The sequence below is a fragment of the Carcharodon carcharias genome, chromosome 2 (genome assembly GCF_017639515.1).
Source record: "Carcharodon carcharias isolate sCarCar2 chromosome 2, sCarCar2.pri, whole genome shotgun sequence".
Taxonomy (NCBI): Eukaryota; Metazoa; Chordata; class Chondrichthyes; order Lamniformes; family Lamnidae; genus Carcharodon; species Carcharodon carcharias.
The window spans coordinates 39,581,914-39,589,018 of NC_054468.1; positions in this window are offsets into that span (position 1 = coordinate 39,581,914).

A 7,105-nucleotide genomic window follows, 5' to 3' on the forward strand; every position below is an offset into this window, starting at 1 on the left:
CCCTCTCGCCGATCCGTAGCTCTGCCATTGTCAAGTAGCCAATCGCCTTTGAGTGAAAAGCAAGGGGCCGAAACTATGCAGCCAATCAGACCTGGAGAGTTTCGGACAGAAACAGAACGGGTCCTAGCGCCCTCCGCAATCTTTTGCTCTGCTTGCAGGTAAACACACTGACCAGCTGTGACCTTCATTTCAAAGCGGAGAGGGTAATTTCCCTGTCTCCATTGCACTTTGGAATAATACCCGATAGTGGCAGTAGGGTTACAGACTGTGGCCTCTTTTCACAGAGGCTGCCTAACCTGCGGAGTATTTCCACAATGCACAGTATTTTACTTTTGTTTTAACTTCTTTTAGGTATTTGAAAAGTGAAACTTTCAGACAGTTTCCAGTGTTTTGAGAACAATTGCATTTATTTAGTGCTATTAGCGCAGGAAAATTTCCCATGGTACTTCACGGAGGTGGAGGGTTGCCAACCCTCCCAGCTCACCTGGGGTTCCCCCAAATGGGGCATGATCTTAGCAAAGTACTTGTCCCAACACCTCCCTCAATTAAGTCATTGCCTACCACTCTTAGAAGGGTCTGACTTGAGGGCCATCCCATGGTACTGCAAAGAGCCAGCATGCAGAGGTGACAGGATTCAGGGATGTGGATAGAGACAGAAGTCTAGTTGGGACTGATGGAGGCGGAGCAGTGAGAATTGCAGTATGAGGATGAACATGATCTAGGTGACAGGGTACTCAGGCTCGGGGGAGGAAGAGTCAGGTACTGGGGCATGGGGCAGACTGGGGTTCCAAGGATATAGGGGCATGGGGAGATAGAGATTGGGTCTTGGAGAGCAAAGCATGGAAGCTTGGGGGAGAGGGAGACTAGGGTTAGCCTAGTCTCTTTTTGGGTAATACGGGGTAGACACTTTGACTGATGGGGGGGGGTCGGTTTGGTTTGGTGCTTGGGTGGAGGGCAGGGGAAAAGACATGGAGTATGGGGAATGGGTTGGTTGGCGGGGGGGGGGGGGGGGGGGGGGGGGGGGTGGGGGGGGCAGTGGCACTTCCTGTACAGCTGTGAGCAGCAATTACAACAAGGTGATGAGTGGGAGAGATAGTGAAAGAAGAGCAGCCAGTAAACATGTGAGTGAAATCAGGGGACTTTACTGTGGGTAAATAGTGAAAGATTGTTTCCAATGGGCGTGAATGGGGAACAAAGGGATTGAGACCAAGGATTCTCACTTGAACAATCAAGCAGGAAGAGATTCAAAAGGTTTTTGAACAGAGGGCTTTGGGACCATTGTTATGATGCGGCAGATGATGTGTGCCAGGCGGATCGAATCCATGAGGGAAACTCGATCTGCAATCACAACAGTTTTGCTATTTGTATTTATTTCAAGATACCTGTCCTGAATTCAGTAGTAACAAGTCCACCAAGACTTGAGATTTTTTAGAAAACCAAATTAAACATTTATTAACAAAAGATTTCAAGCACATGCATAGGTGTACAAATTACTACTATAATAACTCCTAAAACCCCTAATTAATCTGGCTTGCAGTTACATCCTCATTAAGGCAATGGTAAAGAAATATATTTAAACATATCCAGGCAAGTCAACACAATACTCTGGACAGTAGAATTCAAAGTGGCTTTTCCCAGCTTCGGTTTCTGTAGACAGCAGCTTAATGCACAAATACTGGAGGCTTTTCACACTTCTGGTATGTCTTAAAATGCCTTCTTTTCCTGACACATGGTGTCTTCTCCTTTATACATGGTTCTCCCTTTAATGTAAACTCCATTGTTCCCATATGTCTTTGGAACTTTACCTTTCTCATAATATAAATCATTGCATGGTGTTAATATTATCAGTAACCTTTGGGAAAAATAAACACACTGCTTGGCCTAGCTTCTCTGGCTAGGTGTAACATCCTACCATCTCTTTGAAATTCAAACTACCCTGGTTTATATAAAAATGCAAATTCTCTTCACCTCACATTCTAAATCTTCAACCATGTTTACATTATTAGCATTTTAAACCTAACTTCTTTTGATGAGTCAAAGCCTCCAGACCAGCTGGCACCAATTCAATTAAATCACACACACACACACACACGGAAACTATCCAAACCCCACAATTAACCTACTTTCACAATAAATCACGATAATATTATGACAATTATTATACTTGCGTAATAGCATGGAATATTTCACGACAAATGACTGTTGAGACAGAGACCTGGACGTTATCCAAAAGGAAATTGGATAAGTATAGAAAAAGGGGGGAATATAAAAGGGTCTTGACGAAATAGGGTTACAAAAGTGAGGACTAGTAATGGAACAGGCACTGAGTCTACAATGCCTCTTCCTATAGTTTTTTTAATTCAATGAAATGTTTTGTTTATATAGCTTAAATTCAGGAAGTGATTTAGAAACTTTGGTGCTGAGCTGCATTTAGGATGATGTGGCATGTGCAAAGTGCCTAAACATGGCATATAGTGCCCTTTGTGTAATCTCTCTGGTTTTTTAAAAATTCATTCATAGGATATGCGCTTCGCTGGCTGGACCAGCATTTATTGCCCATCCCTAACTGCCCTTGAGAAGTTGATGGTGAACTGCCTTCTTGAATCGCTGCTGTCCATGTGGTGTAGGTACATCCACAGTGCTGTTATGAAGGGAGTTCCAGGATTTTTACCCAGTGACTGTGAAGGAACGGCAATATATTTCCAAGTCAGGATGGTGCGTGACTTGGAGGGGAACTTCCAGGTGGTGGTGTTCCCACCTATCTGCTGCTCTTGTCTTTCTAGATGATAGCGGTTGTGGGTTTGGAAGGTGCTGTTGAAAGAGCCTTGGAGAATTTCTGCGATGCATCTTGTAGATGGTGCACGCTGCTGCTACTGTGCGCTGATGGTGGAGGGAGTGAATATTTGTGGATGTGGTGCCAATCAAGTGGGCTACTTTGTCTTGGACAGTATCAAGCTCCTTGAGTGTTGTGGGAGCTGCACACATCCAGGCAAGTGGGGAGTATTCCATCACTCTCCTGACTTGTGCCTTGTTGATGGTGGACAGGCTTTGGGGAATCAGGAGGTGGGTTACTCATTGTATGATTCCTGGCATCTGACCTGCTCTTGTAGCCACAGTATTTATATGGCTAGTCCAGTTCAGTTTCTGGTCAATGGTAACCCCCAAGAAGTTGCTAGTGGGGGATTCTGTGATGGTAATGTCATTGAACATCAAGGGGTGATGGTTGGATTCTCTCTTGTTGGAGATGATCATTGTCTGGCACTTGTGTAGCACAAATGTTACTTGTCACTTGTCAGCCCAGGCCTGGATATTGTCCAGCTCTTGCTGCATTTGTGTAGCACGAATGTTACTTGTCACTTGTCAGCCCAAGCCTGGATATTGTCCAGCTCTTGCTGCATTTGGGCATGGACTGCTTTGGTATCTGAGGAGTCACGAATGATGTGGACCATTGTGCAATCATCAGCAAGGATCCCCTATTCTGACCTTATGAAGGTCATTGATGAAGCAGCTGAAAATGTTTGAGCCTAGGACACTACCCTGAGGAACTCCTGCAGTGATATCCTGGAGCTGAGATGACTGACCTCCAACAACCACACCATTTTCCTTTGTGCTAGGTATGACGCCAACCAGCAGAGAGTTTTCCTCCTGATTCCCATTGACTCCAGTTTTGCCAGGACTCCTTGATGCCACACTCTGTCAAGTGCTGCCTTGATGCCACACCTCGGGAGCTCAGCTCTTTGTCCATGTTTGAACCAAGGCTGTAATGAGGACAGGAGCTGAGTGGTCCTGGTGGAACCCAAACTGGGCATCAGTGAGCAGGTTATTGTGAAGCAAGTGCTGCTTGATAGCACTGTTGATGACCCCTTCCATTGCTCTACTGATGAGCGCAAGTAGTCTGATGGGGCAATAATTGGCTGGGTTGGATTTATCCTTCTTTTTGTGTACAGGCCATACCTGGCAATTTTCCACATAGCTTGGTAGTGTTGTAGCTGTACTGGAACAGCTTGGCTAAGAGCATGGCAAGTTCTGGAGCACAAGTCTTCAGTACTATTGCCAGAATGTTGTCAGGGCCCATAGCCTTTGCAGTATGCAGTGCCTTCAGCCATTTTCTGATATCACATGGAGTGAATTGAATTGGCTCAAGACTGGCATCTGTGATGCTGGGGACCTCGGGAGGAGGCCAAGATGGATCATCCACTCAGCACTTCTAGCTGAAGATTGTAGCAAATGCTTCAGCTTTCTTTTTTGCACTGATACGTTGGGCTCCTCCATCATTGAGAATGGGGATATTTGTGGAGCCTCCTCTTCCAGTGAGTTGTTTAATTGTCCACCATCATTCAGGACTGGATGTGGCAGGACTGCAGAGCTTAGATCTGATCCGTTGGCTGTGGGATCACTTAGCCCTGTCTTTCACACTGCTTTTGCTGTTTGGCACACAAGTAGGCCTGTTATAACTTCACCAGGTTGACACTTTTTAGGTATGCCTGATGTTGCTCCTGGCATGCCCTCCTGCATTCTTCATTGAACCAGGGTTGATCCCCTGGCTTGATGGTAATGGTAGAGTGGGGGATATGCCAGGCCATGAGATTACAGATTGTGTTCCTGTTCAATTCAGCTGCTACTGATGGCCCACAGCGCCTCATGGATGCCCAGTCTTGAGTTACTAGATCTATTAGAAATCTATCCCATTTAGCACTGAAGTAGTGCCACACAACACGATGGAGGGTATCACCAATGTGAAGGCAGGACTGCATCTCCTCTGTGTGGTAGTCATTCCTACCAATACTGTCATGGACAGATGCATCTACGGCAGGCAGGTTGGTGAGGATGAGGTCAAGTATGTTTTTCCCTCTTGTTGGTTCCGTCACCACCTGTCACAGACCCAGTCTAGCATCTATGTCCTTTAGGACTCAGCCAGCTCGATCAATAGTGGTGTTACCAAGCCACTCTTGGTAATGGACATTGAAGTCCCCCACCCAGAGTTCATTTTGCGCCCTTGCCACCCTCAGTGCTTCCTCCAAGCGGTGTTCAACATGGAGGTGCACTGATTCATGACGGTGGTACATAGTAGGTTTCCCTGCCCATATTTGACCTGAGACTTCATGGTCCAGAGTTGGTGTTGAGGACTCCCAGGACAACTCCCTCCTGTGTACCACTGTGCCACCACCCCTGCTGGACCTGTCTTGCTGGTGGGACAGGGCATACCCAGGGATGGTAATCGTGGTGTCTGGGACATTATCTGTAAGGTATGATTCCGTGAGGATAACTATGTCAGGCTATTGCTTGACTGGTCTGTGGGACAGCTCTCCCAATTTTGGCACTAGCCCTCACGTTAGTAAGGAGGATTTTGCAGGGTCGACAGGGCCGAGATTGCCGTTGTTGTTTCCAGTGCCTAGGTCAATCCGTCCAGTTTCATTCCTTTTTTGTGACTTGTAGCGGTTTTGTTACAACTGATTGACTTGCTAGGCCATTTCAGAGGGCATTTAAGAGTCAACCACATTGCTGTGGGTCTGGAGTCACTTGTCGGCCAGACCAGTAAGGATAGCAGATTTCCTTCCCTAAAGGACATTAGTGAACCAGATGAGTTTTTACAACAAATTGACAATGGTTCCATGGTCATCATTAGAATCTTAATTCCAGATTTTTATTGAATTCAAATTCCACCATTTGCTGTGGCAGGGTTTAAACCAGAGTTCCAAGAGCATTACCCTGGGTCTCTGGATTACTGGTCCAGTGACAATACCACACCACCATCGGCTCACCACCAATGCTTGACAGCATTAATTCTTTAGGTGATAAATACCAAATGACATTCACACCATTCAAGGATCAGGCAATGACTATCTCCAGCATGAGAGAGGTTATCCACCTCTCCTTGACAATCAACGGTATTAGCATACTCAAATCCCCCACTATCAGCATCCTGGCAGTTAGCATTGACCATAAACTTAACTGGACCAGCAACATAAACGCTGTGGCTATAAGTCAGAGGTTCAGTATTCGGCAGCAACACACCTACTGTCTCAAAGTCTTTTCACCATTTGCAAGCCACAAGCCAGCAGTGTGGTGGAACACAATCCACTTCCCTGGGTGAGTGCAGCTCCAACAATACCCAACAAATTCACCATCTGGGATGAATTGACCTGTTTGAATGTTACCCCATTGCCTTAAACATTCACTCTCTCAGAAATTAGCTGCAGCATGTACCAACAAGATACACTGCAGCAACTCAGAAAGGCTTCTTCAACAGCACCTCCCAAACCTGAGACTTCTGATACCTAGGACAAGGACAGTGCATTGGACCACCTCCAACTTCCTCTCATGTCACTCCCAATCCTAAGTTGGACATTCCTTCATCATCACTTGGTAAAAATCCTGGAACTCCCTACCTAATGGTTCTGCGGCAGCATCTTCACCACATAGTGAGCTTCTTGAACAGCTGCAGCCTATCATCTGTTCAACAGGAATAGGCAACAAATGCTGGCCTTGCCACCGATGCCCACATCCTGAGAATGAATAAAAACACTGGTGCTGGATAAGCACAAGATGAGCTTCACCTTTGTTGTGAAAGGACCCCAGATGCCTAAATCCAGCTGATTAGAAAGTGAGGTCAGCAACCCGGATTCTCAACATGGTGAGCCTTTGATCTCAGCCTTGCTGTCGCAAAAGCCAGTGTCCAGAGGTGAAATGGGAAGCAGATTGTAATAACAACGTTTAAGTGCTCAATTTCTGCCAGTATATTTGTGTATTGAGCAAAATAACAAAAATTGAAGAATTGTGTTGATGTTAGACATGGCAAGTACATCTTGAGAAATAGGAATTAATCTATTTTGTTTAATTACTTTGAAAACGTAATGGTACTGCACCATTAAAACAGATTCAATATTGTTGCTAAGCGGCTGCTAATGACCTGAATCTCTGCAAAAGTGCTGCCGTTCAAATAGAACAAGGCAGCTTGTATCGCTATATATATTTAGCGTTCTTCAGGTGAGTGATGTTTTTGGTAGCTCTGGTTTGAGGTACATGATAATAGCATGAATGTTTCATTTTGCACACCTACAGGACATCAAACTCTGATGACAGGTTAATAGCAGGGAGTCAATCA